Genomic DNA, 14,030 nt, shown 5'->3' with positions numbered 1-14,030 from the left:
AGAAAATCCAGGAGGTTTTGCCCTCCAGGCGAGATGAGGCCCATTTCCGCTGAGGCTTCTCGAGGCCAATCACATCTAACCACTGGAACTTCCAAAGGGTCCTTCACACCCTTGCTGCAACTCAAGAAGTTCCCCGACATACCCGTCTGCACTCGAGAGGAAGCACGTGGGGTCCCGCACACATCCAGGGGAGCACCGTTTCCGCCTCCTAGCTCGAGATGAGGGATCCTTTCCCTTTTTCGTAGGGAAAGAATTCCCGGCATTCCCGTCGCATCTCAAGAGGAGGCGCTCTCCACAGGAAAGGCGAGAGGAACTCCAGGGTCGTGCCACCATTCCAAGAGTCCCCCAGATGTGTCAGTCCATTCCAGAGGAACCTGTTTTCCCTGCACTGCCTTGACGTTCAAGCCGAGGATCGACTCCCTCCACGTGTGCCCGTGGGACAGCCCTGTGGGAAAGCCTTGTGGGAAAGCCTCGTGGGAAAGACTCGAGGGAAAACCATAGATCCTTTGATCCACGCGGCGGACTGCGTGACACTGCTGCTACCGCTCTGGAGGAAAGCGCAAGTGCATGCCCGCATTCGAGACGAGGACTGACTCCCCTGGGTAGACTCCAGAAGTACCCCAAGATCCATGTCAGCACTGGAGAGGAATCCTCAGGTTCCGGCCACGACTCCACACAAGGTCTTAGGCCCCGGCATCGACGGGAGAGGAATCCCGAGAGGCCCCCGAGGAACTCGCATGGGGACTGGCCTTTCCTGAGGCCACCAGAGCGGGTCCCTGAGGTCCCCGTCGTAAGTCGAGAGCACCTGCCGCAATTCGAGAAAATCCAGGAGGTTTTGCCCTCCAGGCGAGATGAGGCCCATTTCCGCTGAGGCTTCTCGAGGCCAATCACATCTAACCACTGGAACTTCCAAAGGGTCCTTCACACCCTTGCTGCAACTCAAGAAGTTCCCCGACATACCCGTCTCCACTCGAGAGGAAGCACGTGGTGTCCCGCACACATCCAGGGGAGCCCCGTTTCCGCCTCCTAGCTCGAGATGAGGGATCCTTTCCCTGTTTCGTAGGGAAAGAATTCCCGGCGTTCCCATCGCATCTCAAGAGGAGGCGCTCTCCACAGGAAAGGCGAGAGGAACTCCAGGGTCGTGCCACCATTCCAAGAGTCCCCCAGATGTGTCAGTCCATTCCAGAGGAACCTGTTTTCCCTGCACTGCCTTGACGTTCAAGCCGAGGATCGACTCCCACCACGTGTGCACGTGGGACAGCCCTGTGGGAAAGCCTCGTGGGAAAGCCTCGTGGGAAAGACTCGAGGGAAAACCATAGATCCTTTGATCCACGCGTCGGACTGCGTGACACTGCTGCTACCGCTCTGGAGGAAAGCGCAAGTGCATGCCAGCATTCGAGACGAGGACTGACTCCCCTGGGGAGACTCCAGAAGTACCCCAAGATCCATGTCAGCACTGGAGAGGAATCCTCAGGTTTCGGCCCCGACTCCACACAAGGTCTTAGGCCCCGGCATCGACGGGAGAGGAATCCCGAGAGGCCCCCGAGGAACTCGCATGGGGACTGGCCTTTCCTGAGGCCACCAGAGCGGGTCCCTGAGGTCCCCGTCGTAAGTCGAGGGCACCTGCCGCAACTCGAGAAAATCCAGGAGGTTTTGCCCTCCAGGCGAGATGAGGCCCATTTCCGCTGAGGCTTCTCGAGGCCAATCATATCTAACCACTGGAACTTCCAAAGGGTCCTTCACACCCTTGCTGCAACTCAAGAAGTTCCCCGACACACCCGTCTGCACTCGAGAGGAAGCACGTGTTGTTCCGCACACATCCAGGGGAGCCCCGTTTCCGCCTCCTAGCTCGAGATGAGGGATCCTTTCCCTGTTTCGTAGGGAAAGAATTCCCGGCGTTCCCGTCGCATCTCAAGAGGAGGCACTCTCCACAGGAAAGGCGAGAGGAACTCCAGGGTCATGCCACCATTCCAAGAGTCCCCCAGATGTGTCAGTCCATTCCAGAGGAACCTGTTTTCCCTGCACTGCCTTGACGTTCAAGCCGAGGATCGACTCCCACCACGTGTGCACGTGGGACAGCCCTGTGGGAAAGCCTCGTGGGAAAGCCTCGTGGGAAAGACTCGAGGGAAAACCATAGATCCTTTGATCCACGCGCGGACTGCGTGACACTGCTGCTACCGCTCTGGAGGAAAGCGCAAGTGCATGCCCGCATTCGAGACGAGGACTGACTCCCCTGGGGAGACTCCAGAAGTACCCCAAGATCCATGTCAGCACTGGAGAGGAATCCTCAGGTTCCGGCCCCGACTCCACACAAGGACTTAGGCCCCGGCATCGACGGGAGAGGAATCCCGAGAGGCCCCCGAGGAACTCGCATGGGGACTGGCCTTTTCTGAGGCCACCAGAGCGGGTTCCTGAAGTCCCCGTCATAAGTCGAGAGCACCTGCCGCAACTCGAGAAAATCCAGGAGGTTTTGCCCTCCAGGCGAGATGAGGCCCATTTCCGCTGAGGCTTCTCGAGGCCAATCACGTCTAACCACTGGAACTTCCAAAGGGTCCTTCACACCCTTGCTGCAACTCAAGAAGTTCCCCGACATACCCGTCTCCACTCGAGAGGAAGCACGTGGTGTCCCGCACACATCCAGGGGAGCCCCGTTTCCGCCTCCTAGCTCGAGACGAGGGATCCTTTCCCTGTTTCGTAGGGAAAGAATTCCCGGCGTTCCCGTCGCATCTCAAGAGGAGGCGCTCTCCACAGGAAAGGCGAGAGGAACTCCAGGGTCGTGCCACCATTCCAAGAGTTCCCCAGATGTGTCAGTCCATTCCAGAGGAACCTGTTTTCCCTGCACTGCCTTGACGTTCAAGCCGAGGATCGACTCCCACCACGTGTGCACGTGGGACAGCCCTGTGGGAAAGCCTCGTGGGAAAGCCTCGTGGGAAAGACTCGAGGGAAAACCATAGATCCTTTGATCCACGCGGCAGACTGCGTGACACTGCTGCTGCCGCTCTGGAGGAAAGCGCAAGTGCATGCCCGCATTCGAGACGAGGACTGACTCCCCTGGGGAGACTCCAGAAGTACCCCAAGATCCATGTCAGCACTGGAGAGGAATCCTCAGGTTCCGGCCCCGAATCCACACAAGGTCTTAGGCCCCGGCATCGACGGGAGAGGAATCCCGAGAGGCCCCCGAGGAACTCGCATGGGGACTGGCCTTTCCTGAGGCCACCAGAGCGGGTCCCTGAGGTCCCCGTCGTAAGTCGAGAGCACCTGCCGCAACTCGAGAAAATCCAGGAGGTTTTGCCCTCCAGGCGAGATGAGGCCCATTTCCGCTGAGGCTTCTTGAGGCCAATCACATCTAACCACTGGAACTTCCAAAGGGTCCTTCACACCCTTGCTGCAACTCAAGAAGTTCCCCGACATACCCGTCTCCACTCGAGAGGAAGCACGTGGGGTCCCGCACACATCCAGGGGAGCCCCGTTTCCGCCTCCTAGCTCGAGATGAGGGATCCTTTCCATGTTTCGTAGGGAAAGAATTCCCGGCGTTCCCGTCGCATCTCAAGAGGAGGCGCTCTCCACAGGAAAGGCGAGAGGAACTCCAGGGTCGTGCCACCATTCCAAGAGTCCCCCAGATGTGTCAGTCCATTCCAGAGGAACCTGTTTTCCCTGCACTGCCTTGACGTTCAAGCCGAGGATCGACTCCCACCACGTGTGCCCGAGGGACAGCCCTGTGGGAAAGCCTTGTGGGAAAGCCTCGTGGGAAAGACTCGAGGGAAAACCATAGATCCTTTGATCCACGCGGCGGACTGCGTGACACTGCTGCTACCGCTCTGGAGGAAAGCGCAAGTGCATGCCCGCATTCGAAACGAGGACTGACTCCCCTGGGGAGACTCCAGAAGTACCCCAAGATCCATGTCAGCACTGGAGAGGAATCCTCAGGTTCCGGCCCCGACTCCACACAAGGTCTTAGGCCCCGGCATCGACGGGAGAGGAATCCCGAGAGGCCCCCGAGGAACTCGCATGGGGACTGGCCTTTCCTGAGGCCACCAGAGCGGGTCCCTGAGGTCCCCGTCGTAAGTCGAGAGCACCTGCCGCAACTCGAGAAAATCCAGGAGGTTTTGCCCTCCAGGCGAGATGAGGCCCATTTCCGCTGAGGCTTCTCGAGGCCAATCACATCTAACCACTGGAACTTCCAAAGGGTCCTTCACACCCTTGCTGCAACTCAAGAAGTTCCCCGACATACCCGTCTCCACACGAGAGGAAGCACGTGGGGTCCCGCACACATCCAGGGGAGCCCCGTTTCCGCCTCCTAGCTCGAGATGAGGGATCCTTTCCCTGTTTCGTAGGGAAAGAATTCCCGGCGTTCCCGTCGCATCTCAAGAAGAGGCGCTCTCCACAGGAAAGGCGAGAGGAACTCCAGGGTCGTGCCACCATTCCAAGAGTCCCCCAGATGTGTCAGTCCATTCCAGAGGAACCTGTTTTCCCTGCACTGCCTTGACGTTCAAGCCGAGGATCGACTCCCACCACGTGTGCCCGTGGGACAGCCCTGTGGGAAAGCCTTGTGGGAAAGCCTCGTGGGAAAGACTCGAGGGAAAACCATAGATCCTTTGATCAACGCGGCGGACTGCGTGACACTGCTGCTACCGCTCTGGAGGAAAGCGCAAGTCCATGCCCGCATTCGAGACGAGGACTGACTCCCCTGGGTAGACTCCAGAAGTACCCCAAGATCCATGTCAGCACTGGAGAGGAATCCTCAGGTTCCGGCCACGACTCCACACAAGGTCTTAGGCCCCGGCATCGACGGGAGAGGAATCCCGAGAGGCCCCCGTGGAACTCGCATAGGGACTGGCCTTTCCTGAGGCCACCAGAGCGGGTCCCTGAGGTCCCCGTCGTAAGTCGAGAGCACCTGCCGCAACTCGAGAAAATCCAGGAGGTTTTGCCCTCCAGGCGAGATGAGGCCCATTTCCGCTGAGGCTTCTCGAGCCCAATCACATCTAACCACTGGAACTTCCAAAGGGTCCTTCACACCCTTGCTGCAACTCAAGACGTTCCCCGACATACCCGTCTCCACTCGAGAGGAAGCACGTGGGGTCCCGCACACATCCAGGGGAGCCCCGTTTCCGCCTCCTAGCTCGAGATGAGGGATCCTTTCCCTGTTTCGTAGGGAAAGAATTCCCGGCGTTCCCGTCGCATCTCAAGAGGAGGCGCTCTCCACAGGAAAGGCGAGAGGAACTCCAGGGTCGTGCCACCATTCCAAGAGTCCCCCAGATGTGTCAGTCCATTCCAGAGGAACCTGTTTTCCCTGCACTGCCTTGACGTTCAAGCCGAGGATCCACTCCCACCACGTGTGCACGTGGGACAGCCCTGTGGGAAAGCCTCGTGGGAAAGCCTCGTGGGAAAGACTCGAGGGAAAACCATAGATCCTTTGATCCACGCGTCGGACTGCGTGACACTGCTGCTACCGCTCTGGAGGAAAGCGCAAGTGCATGCCAGCATTCGAGACGAGGACTGACTCCCCTGGGGAGACTCCAGAAGTACCCCAAGATCCATGTCAGCACTGGAGAGGAATCCTCAGGTTCCGGCCCCGACTCCACACAAGGTCTTAGGCCCCGGCATCGACGGGAGAGGAATCCCGAGAGGCCCCCGAGGAACTCGCATGGGGACTGGCCTTTCCTGAGGCCACCAGAGCGGGTCCCTGAGGTCCCCGTCGTAAGTCGAGGGCACCTGCCGCAACTCGAGAAAATCCAGGAGGTTTTGCCCTCCAGGCGAGATGAGGCCCATTTCCGCTGAGGCTTCTCGAGGCCAATCACATCTAACCACTGGAACTTCCAAAGGGTCCTTCACACCCTTGCTGCAACTCAAGAAGTTCCCCGACATACCCGTCTGCACTCGAGAGGAAGCACGTGTTGTTCCGCACACATCCAGGGGAGCCCCGTTTCCGCCTCCTAGCTCGAGATGAGGGATCCTTTCCCTGTTTCGTAGGGAAAGAATTCCCGGCGTTCCCGTCGCATCTCAAGAGGAGGCGCTCTCCACAGGAAAGGCGAGAGGAACTCCAGGGTCATGCCACCATTCCAAGAGTCCCCCAGATGTGTCAGTCCATTCCAGAGGAACCTGTTTTCCCTGCACTGCCTTGACGTTCAAGCCGAGGATCGACTCCCACCACGTGTGCACGTGGGACAGCCCTGTGGGAAAGCCTCGTGGGAAAGCCTCGTGGGAAAGACTCGAGGGAAAACCATAGATCCTTTGATCTACGTGGCGGACTGCGTGACACTGCTGCTACCGCTCTGGAGGAAACTGCAAGTGCATGCCCGCATTCGAGACGAGGACTGACTCCCCTGGGGAGACTCCAGAAGTACCCCAAGATCCATGTCAGCACTGGAGAGGAATCCTCAGGTTCCGGTCCCGACTCCACACAAGGTCTTAGGCCCCGGCATCGACGGGAGAGGAATCCCGAGAGGCCCCCGAGGAACTCGCATGGGGACTGGCCTTTCCTGAGGCCACCAGAGCGGGTCCCTGAGGTCCCCGTCGTAAGTCGAGAGCACCTGCCGCAACTCGAGAAAATCCAGGAGGTTTTGCCCTCCAGGCGAGATGAGGCCCATTTCCGCTGAGGCTTCTCGAGGCCAAACACATCTAACCACTGGAACTTCCAAAGGGTCCTTCACACCATTGCTGCAACTCAAGAAGTTCCCCGACATACCAGTCTTCACTCGAGAGGAAGCACGTGGGGTCCCGCACACATCCAGGGGAGCCCCGTTTCCGCCTCCTAGCTCGAGATGAGGGATCCTTTCCCTTTTTCGTAGGGAAAGAATTCCCGGCGTTCCCGTCGCATCTCAAGAGGAGGCGCTCTCCACAGGAAAGGCGAGAGGAACTCCAGGGTCGTGCCACCATTCCAAGAGTCCCCCAGATGTGTCAGTCCATTCCAGAGGAACCTGTTTTCCCTGCACTGCCTTGACTTTCAAGCCGAGGATCGACTCCCACCACGTGTGCACGTGGGACAGCCCTGTGGGAAAGCCTCGTGGGAAAGACTCGTGGGAAAGACTCGAGGGAAAACCATAGATCCTTTGATCCACGCGGCGGACTGCGTGACACTGCTGCTACCGCTCTGGAGGAAAGCGCAAGTGCATGCCCGCATTCGAGACGAGGACTGACTCCCCTGGGGAGACTCCAGAAGTACCCCAAGATCCATGTCAGCACTGGAGAGGAATCCTCAGGTTCCGGCCCCGACTCCACACAAGGTCTTAGGCCCCGGCATCGACGGGAGAGGAATCCCGAGAGGCCCCCGAGGAACTCGCATGGGGACTGGCCTTTCCTGAGGCCACCAGAGCGGGTCCCTGTGGTCCCCGTCGTAAGTCGAGAGCACCTGCCGCAACTCGAGAAAATCCAGGAGGTTTTGCCCTCCAGGCGAGATGAGGCCCATTTCCGCTGAGGCTTCTCGAGGCCAATCACATCTAACCAATGGAACTTCCAAAGGGTCCTTCACACCCTTGCTGCAACTCAAGAAGTTCCCCGACACACCCGTCTGCACTCGAGAGGAAGCTCGTGGTGTCCCGCACACATCCAGGGGAGCCCCGTTTCCGCCTTCTAGCTCGAGATGAGGGATCCTTCCCGTTTCGTAGGGAAAGAATTCCCGGCGTTTCCGTCGCATCTCAAGAGGAGGCGCTCTCCACAGGAAAGGCGAGAGGAACTCCAGGGTCATGCCACCATTCCAAGAGTCCCCCAGATGTGTCAGTCCATTCCAGAGGAACCTGTTTTCCCTGCACTGCCTTGACGTTCAAGCCGAGGATCGACTCCCACCACGTGTGCCCGTGGGACAGCCCAGTGGGAAAGCCTCGTGGGAAAGCCTCGTGGGAAAGACTCGAGGGAAAACCATAGATCCTTTGATCCACGTGGCGGACTGCGTGACACTGCTGCTACCGCTCTGGAGGAAAGCGCAAGTGCATGCCCGCATTCGAGACGAGGACTGACTCCCCTGGGGAGACTCCAGATGTACCCCAAGATCCATGTCAGCACTGGAGAGGAATCCTCAGGTTCCGGTCCCGACTCCACACAAAGTCTTAGGCCCCGGCATCCACGGGAGAGGAATCCCGAGAGGCCCCCGAGGAACTCGCATGGGGACTGGCCTTTCCTGAGGCCACCAGAGCGGGTCCCTGAGGTCCCCGTCGTAAGTCGAGAGCACCTGCCGCAACTCGAGAAAATCCAGGAGGTTTTGCCCTCCAGGCGAGATGAGGCCCATTTCCGCTGAGGCTTCTCCAGGCCAATCACATCTAACCACTGGAACTTCCAAAGGGTCCTTCACACCATTGCTGCAACTCAAGAAGTTCCCCGACATACCCGTCTTCACTCGAGAGGAAGCACGTGGGGTCCCGCACACATCCAGGGGAGCCCCGTTTCCGCCTCCTAGCTCGAGATGAGGGATCCTTTCCCTTTTTCGTAGGGAAAGAATTCCGGGCGTTCCCGTCGCATCTCAAGAGGAGGCGCTCTCCACAGGAAAGGCGAGAGGAACTCCAGGGTCGTGCCACCATTCCAAGAGTCCCCCAGATGTGTCAGTCCATTCCAGAGGAACCTGTTTTCCCTGCACTGCCTTGACGTTCAAGACGAGGATCGACTCCCACCACGTGTGCCCGAGGGACAGCCCTGTGGGAAAGCCTTGTGGGAAAGCCTCATGGGAAAGACTCGAGGGAAAACCATAGATCCTTTGATCCACGCGGCGGACTGCGTGACACTGCTGCTACCGCTCTGGAGGAAAGGGCAAGTGCATGCCCGCATTCGAGACGAGGACTGACTCCCCTGGGGAGACTCCAGAAGTACCCCAAGATCCATGTCAGCACTGGAGAGGAATCCTCAGGTTCCGGCCCCGACTCCACACAAGGTCTTAGGCCCCGGCATCGACGGGAGAGGAATCCCGAGAGGCCCCCGAGGAACTCGCATGGGGACTGGCCTTTCCTGAGGCCACCAGAGCGGGTCCCTGAGGTCCCCGTCGTAAGTCGAGAGCACCTGCCGCAACTCGAGAAAATCCAGGAGGTTTTGCCCTCCAGGCGAGATGAGGCCCATTTCCGCTGAGGCTACTCGAGGCCAATCACATCTAACCACTGGAACTTCCAAAGGGTCCTTCACACCCCTGCTGCAACTCAAGAAGTTCCCCGACATACCGTCTCCACTCGAGAGGAAGCACGTGGGGTCCCGCACACATTCAGGGGAGCCCCGTTTCCGCCTCCTAGCTCGAGATGAGGGATCCTTTCCCTGTTTCGTAGGGAAAGAATTCCCGGCGTTCCCATCGCATCTCAAGAGGAGGCGCTCTCCACAGGAAAGGCGAGAGGAACTCCAGGGTCGTGCCACCATTCCAAGAGTCCCCCAGATGTGTCAGTCCATTCCAGAGGAACCTGTTTTCCCTGCACTGCCTTGACGTTCAAGCCGAGGATCGACTCCCACCACGTGTGCACGTGGGACAGCCCTGTGGGAAAGCCTCGTGGGAAAGCCTCGTGGGAAAGACTCGAGGGAAAACAATAGATCCTTTGATCCACGCGGCGGACTGCGTGACACTGCTGCTACCGCTCTGGAGGAAAGCGCAAGTGCATGCCAGCATTCGAGACGAGGACTGACTCCCCTGGGGAGACTCCAGAAGTACCCCAAGATCCATGTCAGCACTGGAGAGGAATCCGCAGGTTCCGGCCCCTACTCCACACAAGGTCTTAGGCCCCGGCATCGACGGGAGAGGAATCCCGAGAGGCCCCCGAGGAACTCGCATGGGGACTGGCCTATCCTGAGGCCACCAGAGCGGGTCCCTGAGGTCCCCGTCGTAAGTCGAGGGCACCTGCCGCAACTCGAGAAAATCCAGGAGGTTTTGCCCTCCAGGCGAGATGAGGCCCATTTCCGCTGAGGCTTCTCGAGGCCAATCATATCTAACCACTGGAACTTCCAAAGGGTCCTTCACACCCTTGCTGCAACTCAAGAAGTTCCCCGACATACCCGTCTGCACTCGAGAGGAAGCACGTGTTGTTCCGCACACATCCAGGGGAGCCCCGTTTCCGCCTCCTAGCTCGAGATGAGGGATCCTTTCCCTGTTTCGTAGGGAAAGAATTCCCGGCGTTCCCGTCGCATCTCAAGAGGAGGCACTCTCCACAGGAAAGGCGAGAGGAACTCCAGGGTCATGCCACCATTCCAAGAGTCCCCCAGATGTGTCAGTCCATTCCAGAGGAACCTGTTTTCCCTGCACTGCCTTGACGTTCAAGCCGAGGATCGACTCCCACCACGTGTGCACGTGGGACAGCCCTGTGGGAAAGCCTCGTGGGAAAGCCTCGTGGGAAAGACTCGAGGGAAAACCATAGATCCTTTGATCCACGCGCGGACTGCGTGACACTGCTGCTACCGCTCTGGAGGAAAGCGCAAGTGCATGCCCGCATTCGAGACGAGGACTGACTCCCCTGGGGAGACTCCAGAAGTACCCCAAGATCCATGTCAGCACTGGAGAGGAATCCTCAGGTTCCGGCCCCGACTCCACACAAGGACTTAGGCCCCGGCATCGACGGGAGAGGAATCCCGAGAGGCCCCCGAGGAACTCGCATGGGGACTGGCCTTTTCTGAGGCCACCAGAGCGGATTCCTGAAGTCCCCGTCATAAGTCGAGAGCACCTGCCGCAACTCGAGAAAATCCAGGAGGTTTTGCCCTCCAGGCGAGATGAGGCCCATTTCCACTGAGGCTTCTCGAGGCCAATCACATCTAACCACTGGAACTTCCAAAGGGTCCTTCACACCCTTGCTGCAACTCAAGAAGTTCCCCGACATACCCGTCTCCACTCGAGAGGAAGCACGTGGTGTCCCGCACACATCCAGGGGAGCCCCGTTTCCGCCTCCTAGCTCGAGATGAGGGATCCTTTCCCTGTTTCGTAGGGAAAGAATTCCCGGCGTTCCCGTCGCATCTCAAGAGGAGGCGCTCTCCACAGGAAAGGCGAGAGGAACTCCAGGGTCGTGCCACCATTCCAAGAGTCCCCCAGATGTGTCAGTCCATTCCAGAGGAACCTGTTTTCCCTGCACTGCCTTGACGTTCAAGCCGAGGATCGACTCCCACCACGTGTGCACGTGGGACAGCCCTGTGGGAAAGCCTCGTGGGAAAGCCTCGTGGGAAAGACTCGAGGGAAAACCATAGATCCTTTGATCCACGCGGCGGACTGCGTGACACTGCTGCTACCGCTCTGGAGGAAAGCGCAAGTGCATGCCCGCTTTCGAGACGAGGACTGACTCCCCTGCGGAGACTCCAGAAGTACCCCAAGATCCATGTCAGCACTGGAGAGGAATCCTCAGGTTCTGGCCCCGACTCCACACAAGGTCTTAGGCCCCGGCATCGACGGGAGAGGAATCCCGAGAGGCCCCCGAGGTACTCGCATGGGGACTGGCCTTTCCTGAGGCCACCAGAGCGGGTCCCTGAGGTCCCCGTCGTAAGTTGAGAGCACCTGCCGCAACTCGAGAAAATCCAGGAGATTTTGCCCTCCAGGCGAGATGAGGCCCATTTCTGCTGAGGCTTCTCGAGGCCAATCACGTCTAACCACTGGAACTTCCAAAGGGTCCTTCACACCCTTGCTGCAACTCAAGAAGTTCCCCGACATACCCGTCTCCACTCGAGAGGAAGCACGTGGTGTCCCGCACACATCCAGGGGAGCCCCGTTTCCGCCTCCTAGCTCGAGACGAGGGATCCTTTCCCTGTTTCGTAGGGAAAGAATTCCCGGCGTTCCCGTCGCATCTCAAGAGGAGGCGCTCTCCACAGGAAAGGCGAGAGGAACTCCAGGGTCGTGCCACCATTCCAAGAGTCCCCCAGATGTGTCAGTCCATTCCAGAGGAACCTGTTTTCCCTGCACTGCCTTGACGTTCAAGCCGAGGATCGACTCCCACCACGTGTGCCCGAGGGACAGCCCTGTGGGAAAGCCTTGTGGGAAAGCCTCGTGGGAAAGACTCGAGGGAAAACCATAGATCCTTTGATCCACGCGGCGGACTGCGTGACACTGCTGCTACCGCTCTGGAGGAAAGCGCAAGTGCATGCCCGCATTCGAAACGAGGACTGACTCCCCTGGGGAGACTCCAGAAGTACCCCAAGATCCATGTCAGCACTGGAGAGGAATCCTCAGGTTCCGGCCCCGACTCCACACAAGGTCTTAGGCCCCGGCATCGACGGGAGAGGAATCCCGAGAGGCCCCCGAGGAACTCGCATGGGGACTGGCCTTTCCTGAGGCCACCAGAGCGGGTCCCTGAGGTCCCCGTCGTAAGTCGAGAGCACCTGCCGCAACTCGAGAAAATCCAGGAGGTTTTGCCCTCCAGGCGAGATGAGGCCCATTTCCGCTGAGGCTTCTCGAGGCCAATCACATCTAACCACTGGAACTTCCAAAGGGTCCTTCACACCCTTGCTGCAACTCAAGAAGTTCCCCGACATACCCGTCTCCACTCGAGAGGAAGCACGTGGGGTCCGGCACACATCCAGGGGAGCCCCGTTTCCGCCTCCTAGCTCGAGATGAGGGATCCTTTCCCTGTTTCGTAGGGAAAGAATTCCCGGCGTTCCCGTCGCATCTCAAGAGGAGGCGCTCTCCACAGGAAAGGCGAGAGGAACTCCAGGGTCATGCCACCATTCCAAGAGTCCCCCAGATGTGTCAGTCCATTCCAGAGGAACCTGTTTTCCCTGCACTGCCTTGACGTTCAAGCCGAGGATCGACTCCCACCACGTGTGCCCGTGGGACAGCCCTGTGGGAAAGCCTCGTGGGAAAGCCTCGTGGGAAAGACTCGAGGGAAAACCATAGATCCTTTGATCCACGCGGCGGACTGCGTGACACTGCTGCTACCGCTCTGGAGGAAAGCACAAGTGCATGCCCGCATTCGAGACGAGGACTGACTCCCCTGGGGAGACTCCAGAAGTACCCCAAGATCCATGTCAGCACTGGAGAGGAATCCTCAGGTTCCGGCCCCGACTCCACACAAGGTCTTAGGCCCCGGCATCGACGGGAGAGGAATCCCGAGAGGCCCCCGAGGAACTCGCATGGGGACTGGCCTTTCCTGAGGCCACCAGAGCGGGTCCCTGAGGTCCCCGTCGTAAGTCGAGAGCACCTGCCGCAACTCGAGAAAATCCAGGAGGTTTTGCCCTCCAGGCGAGATGAGGCCCATTTCCGCTGAGGCTTCTCGAGCCCAATCACATCTAACCACTGGAACTTCCAAAGGGTCCTTCACACCCTTGCTGCAACTCAAGAAGTTCCCCGACATACCCGTCTCCACTCGAGAGGAAGCACGTGGGGTCCCGCACACATCCAGGGGAGCCCCGTTTCCGCCTCCTAGCTCGAGATGAGGGATCCTTTCCCTGTTTCGTAGGGAAAGAATTCCCGGCGTTCCCGTCGCATCTCAAGAGGAGGCGCTCTCCACAGGAAAGGCGAGAGGAACTCCAGGGTCGTGCCACCATTCCAAGAGTCCCCCAGATGTGTCAGTCCATTCCAGAGGAACCTGTTTTCCCTGCACTGCCTTGACGTTCAAGCCGAGGATCGACTCCCACCACGTGTGCACGTGGGACAGCCCTGTGGGAAAGCCTCGTGGGAAAGCCTCGTGGGAAAGACTCGAGGGAAAACCATAGATCCTTTGATCCACGCGCCGGACTGCGTGACACTGCTGCTACCGCTCTGGAGGAAAGCGCAAGTGCATGCCCGCATTCGAGACGAGGACTGACTCCCCTGGGGAGACTCCAGAAGTACCCCAAGATCCATGTCAGCACTGGAGAGGAATCCTCAGGTTCCGGCCCCGACTCCACACAAGGTCTTAGGCCCCGGCATCGACGGGAGAGGAATCCCGAGAGGCCCCCGAGGAACTCGCATGGGGACTGGCCTTTCCTGAGGCCACCAGAGCGGGTCCCTGAGGTCCCCGTCGTAAGTCGAGAGCACCTGCCGCAACTCGAGAAAATCCAGGAGGTTTTGCCCTCCAGGCGAGATGAGGCCCATTTCCGCTGAGGCTTCTCGAGGCCAATCACATCTAACCACTGGAACTTCCAAAGGGTCCTTCACACCCTTGCTGCAACTCAAGAAG

Source organism: Ovis canadensis, chromosome 12 (genome assembly GCF_042477335.2).
Source record: "Ovis canadensis isolate MfBH-ARS-UI-01 breed Bighorn chromosome 12, ARS-UI_OviCan_v2, whole genome shotgun sequence".
Taxonomy (NCBI): Eukaryota; Metazoa; Chordata; class Mammalia; order Artiodactyla; family Bovidae; genus Ovis; species Ovis canadensis.
This window is presented reverse-complemented; position numbering follows the sequence as displayed.